The 8,789-nt window shown below is 32.0% G+C and overlaps 2 protein-coding genes across 6 annotated transcripts in view; both read right to left on the bottom strand.

Annotated features, from left to right (window-relative positions):
• LOC132175179 (syntaxin-61-like) overlaps positions 1–8,789 on the bottom strand; it is a 51,004-nt gene that overhangs the window by 17,106 nt on the left and 25,109 nt on the right. The gene's annotated exons all lie outside the window — the stretch shown is intronic.
• Positions 1–8,789, bottom strand: part of LOC132173415 (protein LATERAL ROOT PRIMORDIUM 1-like) — a 13,859-nt gene that overhangs the window by 3,708 nt on the left and 1,362 nt on the right. The window lies entirely within an intron of this gene.

The raw sequence follows: 8,789 nt of genomic DNA on the forward strand, positions 1-8,789 counted from the left end.
CTACTAAGAATCTATTTGGGATTGCGTTTAAGGATTCTAAAAGTGCTTTTAACACTCAAAAAGTCCGTTTGAAGAAAAAAGTATTCATCTGATAAAAAAATTAAAAGTGTTTTTAAGGGTCCAAAAAGCCTAAAAATGGCCCAAAAATACTTCTAAAAAAAGCTTAAAAATGAAATTTTTGTCCAAAAGCTCTTTTTGACTTAAAATCTCTATTTCTCAAACGCAATCCCAAACAGGATCTAAATAGCATTAATCTTTTCGAATAAATGTTTGTCAGTGCCCTCCATAATTAATTAAGGAGCCACTTTCCTAAAATCTTGCACGTGCAGCGAACGTGTTTGAGATTCCGTCCAATATAACAGATAATTTTAACAGAATGGCAAAATTGCAAAAAAATAAAAGTTTGGGGGGGTAAATTGAAAAATTTTAAACATTGGAGGTAAAATCAACAGAAGTGTACAAGTTCAAGAGGGTAAAGTGTATTTTCCCCTAAATAATAGTAAAATGTTTGTCAGTTTACTAATTTAGACTAAATTTAATGTGTCTTTTAAATGTTTATAAACACTTGACACTATTTTACATGAGTTGTAAGATATTTCTTCCATACCGGTTTGGAGAAAATTTCTGTCCATAATAGAAATGCAAAAAGATGGCCACTATTTTTCTATTTCCTTCTTTGTTGTCCCCCCTTTCCCCTTTCTAGCCCTTGGATCTTTGTTGTCCACTATCCTTGCAAACTACTTCTTCAGATTATCAAGTCTTCTCACATGGCTTTTGCTAGAAATAGTCCTTGCCAACGCAAAATAATTGTTAGAAATAGCATAGCCAAGTAAAACAATACCTTACTTGCATTGTGATTGAATAATTCTGCCATTATTCCACGTGATTTTCCAGCGTCTTCTTCCTCCCGCTATTAGAGTACATTACTACAATAGCTTGAGTAAGACTCACAAACCCACAATCTAAGAGCACCCAAAAATACAATGAGAGAGAAAGCATGACAGTCACTCTTATTGCTGACAAGTAGTCTAATGCCCCAACCCATCTAATGGGGGCTATATAGCCTCGATCACCCCCATTGATTGAGAGGAGCAAACACATGAGCGTTACTCCACAAATCACCTAGATGTCAAGCATAATGCCTGTTAGACATAATTGATAGGCGTTATGCCTATCAAATAAATTGTGTGATCACCGAGCACAACTATAGAAAAATATGAGAGCACTATACCAAATCTTTAACAAACATAGAAACATCTTCAAATTGTCTTGTTAAGCCTTCAAGTCATTCGAATACATATGATCAAACATTTCTAATCCCTCTAGAGTTCAATATAGACTCATACAAATGTTTCACCAGTTTGCAGGGTGTTATGGAATTCAACAAGAACTCATAGGATATTCCTAACCTTTCAAATGACTAACTAGTGCAACATTTCAAATATGAGAGCATGTGCAATGCACGTATAATGTTTTCTGTCAAATTAACATGTAAATTTACAACGGGTTAAGGGATTCGAATAAATTATTCGCACTAGAGGTAAGGACATGTAAGTAACACTAAACTTATATGTTGTGTTTAAATCTGGCTGTTTTTCTTGAAGAAAAAAGTTCATGGGAATTTGTTTGTTTTTTGGCCGCGTAAAAGAACTTTCTGAATTTTACACGATAGATCCCAACAACTAAGTCACTTATTCTTGCACCACACGTGTCTAACTAAAGAAACTACAAAAAAGCAAACACAATTTGCACACACGTGCTTATTAAAAGAAACATCTACATAACTTTGCACAAGATAAAATTGATAAACATGTAGTACATAAGATATCTTGCTCATGGGTGTGCAAATTCATATCCATGAATGACGAAATTCCACTTGGAGACACCTCAAATGATTCCATGAAGACAATCTAACAAACACTGTGCATGACGGGGTTGGGCAACTTTCCGACCCTTGAAGCATTGTGGTCCGCATCGTTTCGCAGCCCGATCAACTTTTTCAAAATGAGAAATAAAATTAATCCAATCAATGCAAAAGATTAAAAAATCGATAACACAAGGCACCATATTAGTTGGTCTTATTAAATGTTTACATTTTTCATATGTGCTTTCATAACAATGACATCTGTGATCATTGTCATGTTGAGAGGATTGAAGTAAACGAATGGGGAGTGAAGTTGGAGAAAGAGAGCTAGAGGTAAGAAGATTGGCTTGAGATTTGAATTTTGCAAAGATAATCAACACCATCAGCAAAATCATAACTTTTCGCAGGGAATACTTGGCCATCGGTTTCCTAGTACCACTTTAAAAATTTTCTTGTTCAGAAGTTAAATTCAAGAAACAATATGTAAGGATTAGACCATGTAGCATATACAAATCTTCTTATTTAAAAAGAGTATTTTTACGGATTATGGCTTTTGAAATATATAATATTCAAGTTAACCAATTGTTGGTTCAAGTGATATGTTTTGGCTACAAACAAAAGGTTTCACAAATTATTTATGTAATTAATCTGCGATTCTTAACAAAAATCAAGTAATTCATAGAAAATAGCAACTTTAAAGAAGCGAATGAGAATATATTACACGCAAGATATTAAATCAAAGCATTTATTTAAATCATCATTTGAATGAAACTATTAGTCTAAAAAGAGTGAAAAGCATGTAATACAACAGTATTTTTTAGCTAAGCGTCCTACTAGAATATATGGAAGTGAAAAGAATCATAACATCTATTTATGAAAAAGTACCATAAACAATTAAAGTTACAAATGGAAATGACCTCCAAAAAATTTATACCCATAACAAAAGAAAAACTCATAAAAGTAATAACAAATCATTCTTACAAATTATGGCAATACATTTGAAACCACCAATAGGAATGAATTCAAAACATGATGTATTAAATAAAAAAGAAGGGAAACTTCACAAAACCCTCTGAACTTGCGCTCGTTTTGGCACTACCCACCCACCCCCCCAAAAAATAAAAGAAGGTTAAAAATTCTTAAATAGGGTATCAAACTTTCAATGTCTTTCAATTCCTCCATTTCAACAGTGGTATTTTGAGAATTTTTACCATATTTAACAGAAAGTCCTAATGGAAATGGGTAATTGAAAGAAATTATAAGTTTGATACCTTTAATTGAGAATTTTTGAACTTCGGGAGGGTAATTTCTTAACGCGTGGAAGTTCAAGAAAGTTTTCTAAAGTTTCTTAAAAAAAAACATGATATCAAAAAGAAAGTAGGTGATCAAGGAAAATGTTATTTGTTATTTGTTCACATAAATCATTGAAGCACCTTAATAAACTCTATTAATTTAAATTCTCCATGATCACAATATAAATTTCAACAGATTTTACGAAAAAAGTGGCGGAATTTCTTTTCTTTTTTCTTCTTTTTTTCTTTAGTGGCAAACAATTCACGTCATTACCTTTTGCAAAAAGATATAGAAAGTAGAGAGCATCAAAGATAAAATTAAAATTATCATGTTTAGAACTAGTGGGAAAAGGCGGGCGGTTATTCGTACTAACCACTAACCGCCAATATATATATATATATATATATAGGTATTATCGTACGATGCCATTTTTTTTCATTTTTTAATTTTTTTAAATGTTTTATTTTAAAAAGCAGTTAGTGGTTATTAAGGTTATTAACTGCTAACTGCCGGTTAATCGGTTAACTGTCTAGGCGGTTAGTAGATTTTTCTACTAACCGCCTTTTCACCCCTACTTAAAACATTAAAAAGGTTATATTATCATTAAAAATAAATAATTATCGAGGATATTTGTAATCATATAATGGACAAACGAGCTTCCATTGCACTCCTTGTGAGATGTGAATTAGAAAACTTTTATATTAAGCATAGCATCGTACATCAAAGGTTGCGTTGCTACATTGATCTAAGAATATTGATTTTTGATAAATCAAAAAATTGACAATTTCTTACGTTCAATATTTTATTTTTTAAGTGAATTAGGTATAGTAACTGTCTTTAATAAAAGCTTTAAGCAACTAAGAAGTTATTTTGGAGAGCAAACTTGTGTCATTCTTTGAAGATTTCAATTGGTATTTTTTAGACAACTGAAGAGGTATATTTTTTCAATTGGTATTGATCTAAGAATACTGATTTTTGGCAAATTAAAATTTGACAATTTTTTTATTGTAGATACTTTTTTTGAACAGTAATGTCTCTTGATTTAGGTCACAAGCTTCCATAAAACTTTTAAGAATTGAGAAGTATATTTTGGTGGTAAACTTGTGTATTCTCCAAAGATTTCAATTGTATCTCTTAAGCAAGTGAGGAGGGACATACTTTTATTGGTACAATTTTTTTAACTTCGGGGACTTTTCGTTTTAGCCATACTCTTAAACTAGGCCACATGCATTCATAAAAGATATAAGCACTTAAGAAGTATTTATTGGCAATAAACTTGAACACTCTCTGAAGATAATTGGTATTTGTTTAACCAAGTGAATAGGGAGAATTTCTTTGCTCTTAAGAATAATACCTTTAGGAAAATTCAATTATACATTTTTTTTTTGGCTTGAGAGAGTTTTTTTTTTTTTTTTCAAAGTAATTTCTATTAAACTAGCTCAAATGCTTCCATAAAAACTATAAGCAATTAATTTATGATAGTAAACTTGTGTATTCTCTGAAGATTTCAATTAGAATTTGCTTAAACAAGTGAAAACATCTGTGTCTTCTAGTGCTCATCAGAAAATAGTTGAGCAACAAAGTTAGACAGTGAAATCTCTTTTAGTATGTGTTTTTTAGTGCTATTAGACTTTGAATTTTGTGGGTATTATTTGTTGAAATATATATAAAATATAAAATATTAAAATATGAAAGAGAAAGAAAAGAGAGTGGAAGTGGAGAGAGACGTATGAGCGACATCTTGTATATTTATAGTATCAAACAATATTACATAATTCTCTCTTTATAAAACCCTAAAGTAGACCTAAACTAATTAAGGAAAAGAATAACCCTTACAAGGAAATATAATAACGAAAAATAAAAATCTTCTATCATAAAGAGAAATAACATATTAAGGAAAATATTAATAAACCTAATTTATAAAATATTCCAATATCTCCCCTCAAACTCAAGGTGTAAGCTTGAGTTTGGAAAAGAGAAGAAATTAAAGACATCCGAAGTCGATAGTTGGATCGAGGCAATGCCGATGAGAAAGGCTGAAAGTGACGGTCATATAAATACTGAAGAACGAAGACAAGCTGCTAAAAGAATCCAGTTAAGGGCCAAGCCACAACTGACAATGATGGTCGGAAAACGGAAACTAGCCGTTAAACCCTATGAAGGGTCAAACCACATTGTGCCAAAGTTCACCAACAAGAAAGATGAGAAAGGCTAAAAGTGACGACCAGAGAAATACTGGAGAATGGAGATAAGCTGCTAAAAGAATCTGGTAAAGGGCCAAACCGTAACTGACAATGAGGCCGGAAATTGAAAACTAGCTGTTAAAAATCCTGTGAATGACCAAACCGCCTTATGCCAAGATTCGCCAATGAATAGAGCCGTGAATCACAACAATATTTGGAGATCTTCAGAAGAGCAAAACTGGGAGATCTTGGGAAGAGAACGCCAAAAAACATTAAAAAAAAGGGTCATAATACTTTTGTTGAAAGCCACAGAAACTAACTATGATACCATGTTGAAATATATATAAAATATAAAATACTAAAATATAAAAGAGAACGGAAGTGGAGATAAACGTATGGGCTACATCTTGTATATTCACTGTATCATATAATATTACATAACTCTGTATTTATAGAGAGACAATGAGTAGTAAACAAGAATCCTAAAATAGACTTAAACTAATTAAGGAAGAGAATAAACCTTACAAGGAAATATAATAGCGAAGAATAAAAATCTTCTATCATAAAGAGAAATCACATATTAAGGAAAATATCAATAAACCTAATTTATAAAATATTCCAACATTATTCGAGTAGTTCTCTTACATGATTAAATATATGTCTGTAGTAACTAGTAAGAAATTATATTGTGATTGATCTTGATAAAGACCATGAATTTTAAAGGAACATACAAAAATAAAATATCCAAAGTCTATTTGTTGGAATTTTGGATTTCAAAAAGAATTCTCGTTTTTTAATACCGAAAATGATTTTTGTCAAATAAATGGTTCAACAATTAGTAATTTTTGGTTTAAATTAATAAACATTCAATTTTCACTATGTCCCCGCCCAAAAATTAGTTTTTGAATGCCAAAAAATGAAGAAAAAAAATGCAAAAACAAAAAACAAAACAAAAACAAAAAACAAAATTACTAAGAATGAATTCTTACTCAATCACTTATCACTATATAGTTTGAGATATATAAATGTTGAACTAACAAAATTATGTTGTTCATGTTAGAAAAATAAGAGAAACAAAAAAACGAAATTGTTCCTAAGGTGTGTTACAATGTTACTTTCCTTAAGAAATTATTTGCCCCCATCATAAATGGTATGCAACTGGGTAACAACAAATATTTCTCCACGATACAATGGAGCCCAAAAAAACTTATGTAGTTTAGTAGAGAATAGAAGCAGAGATAATTATCTGTGCTTTTTCAAAAAACTAAACTACACATATAATTTTGAAATTAAACTGCTAATCTAACATACACTCAATTATGACTGTTAGATTAAATAATCATCAACTATTATTTAATAATAACTATTAGATCTTAATTATTTAATCTTAATCGTTGTATCAAAGTTAATTTGATCTTACAATTAACTTTAATTACAGTCCAATAAATCAATCCACTGGATCTACTTAAGAAACATCCTACTGTCTAGATCAAACCACTAGATCGAATGATCCTAACCGTCCAAAAATGAATAGTCAAGATCAAATCGCTCTGATGCTTCGTGCTAAGCGCCAAGTGCGCCATCAATGCGCCACTAGCGCCCTAAAGGCAAAGCCAAGCACTCATATCCGATGCTTAGTACCATACTAGAATATACACATAAGCATTTTAAATGCTTAAAGTGTGTTAAAATCTGTTCGGGATTGCGGTGGAGAGTCTTAAAAGTCCGTTTATTACCTTAAAAGCCCGTTTCAAGAAAAAATCACGTCTTGACAAAAATCATCTTTTGTATTAAAAGACGAATCCGTCTACTTTTTTAGATTATCCAAGTCATCCCAAATGGCTTTTGCTAGAAATAGTCCTTGCCAATGCAAATTAATTGTTAGAAAATTAGAATAGCATAGCCAAATAAAACAATACCTTACTTGCATTGCGATTGAATTATTTTGTTATTATTCCACGTTTTCACCGTCTTTTTTCTTCCGAGAGTGGAAATACACTACTACAATAGCTAGAGTAAGACTCACAAACCCTCCGTCAAAGAGCACGCAAAAACATAATGAGAGAGAAAAAATGACAGTCACTCGAATTGCTCACAAGTAGTCTAATGCCCCAACCCATCTAATGAGGCCTATATAACCTCACCCCCATTGATTGAGAGGAGCAAATAGATGAGCGTTACTCCACAAATCACCTAGATGTCAAGTGTTTCTCAAAAAAAAAAAACCTAGATGTCAAGCGTAATGCCTATTAGACATAAACGATAGGTGTTATGTCTATCGAATAAATTGTGCGATCGCTGAGCACAACTGTAGAAAAAGATTAGAGCATTATACTGAATCTTTACCAAAGAGACCAACATAGCAACATCTCTAAATTGTCTCGTTAAGCCCGCAAGTTATTCGAACACATATGATCAAGCATTTCTAATCCTTCTAGAGTTCAATATACTCATAAAAATGTTTCACCATGTTGCAGGGTGTTATGGAATTATTCGCACTAGAGTTTAGTGGCTGAAATTTAAAGTTCAAATGAGGGATTATATAGATGGGATGATAGTTTGGGGTAAAAAAAAAATGATTTATCTTAAAAGAAATTCCAAATATATAATATTTTTCTGCTTTTCTTACTTGCAATTATTGAAAATCTAAGACATACAAGCATTTAGTTACTCAAGGTCTATGTTGGATCGGACATTTGACCATCTCATCTGAAAATCAATTGGTATCCAGTGAGGGAAGCCAAATCCTTTTATGACATTCGAAATTGCACCCCGCAAAGTATCTAAAAGCCGTCCAAGTGAGCAGAGCAGCGGCATTGTTGAACCTCAACAATCTCTCCCTCAACATGAAGTTCCTGCGACTCGAACCTATGACCCTGGCTCTGATACCATTAGTTGGATCAGACCTTTGACCATCTTATCTGAAAACCAATTGGTGTATAGTAAGGGAAGTCAAATCTTTTTATGGCATTTGAAATCGCACCCCGCAAAGTATCTAAGAACCGTCCAAATGAGTAGAACAACGGCATTATTGAACCTCAACCGTCTCTATCTCTTATCAGCAAACTAGTAGTTATCTATCTTTCACTCTCTAAATTGATTGATAAAGATTTAAATCTAACCCCTACCAAATGGCCCGACATCACTCCAAAAACAATTGGGCCACAATACTATTCCGAGATAAGGAATATGCCTTCTAAATTTTAATGCCACAGCTGCCCAAGTTTGCTTATCCTTTCCTAGGGATTGAGATTTGGAGTATTGCATGAATGCATTTCCTTTTTTCTTTTTTTTTTTAATAGTTTATTTTAAAATGAATAGTTCAGATTGTAACACTAAATTTATTAAAAATAAAAAAATTGTTATATAGTCTGCCTTAGAGATGATCCATCTCAAACAGGTTATCAGGAATGGCTAAACTACCTCCAAACTAGCCATCTAGAATAGAC

This window comes from Corylus avellana, chromosome ca3, assembly GCF_901000735.1.
Source record: "Corylus avellana chromosome ca3, CavTom2PMs-1.0".
NCBI classification, from domain to species: domain Eukaryota; kingdom Viridiplantae; phylum Streptophyta; class Magnoliopsida; order Fagales; family Betulaceae; genus Corylus; species Corylus avellana.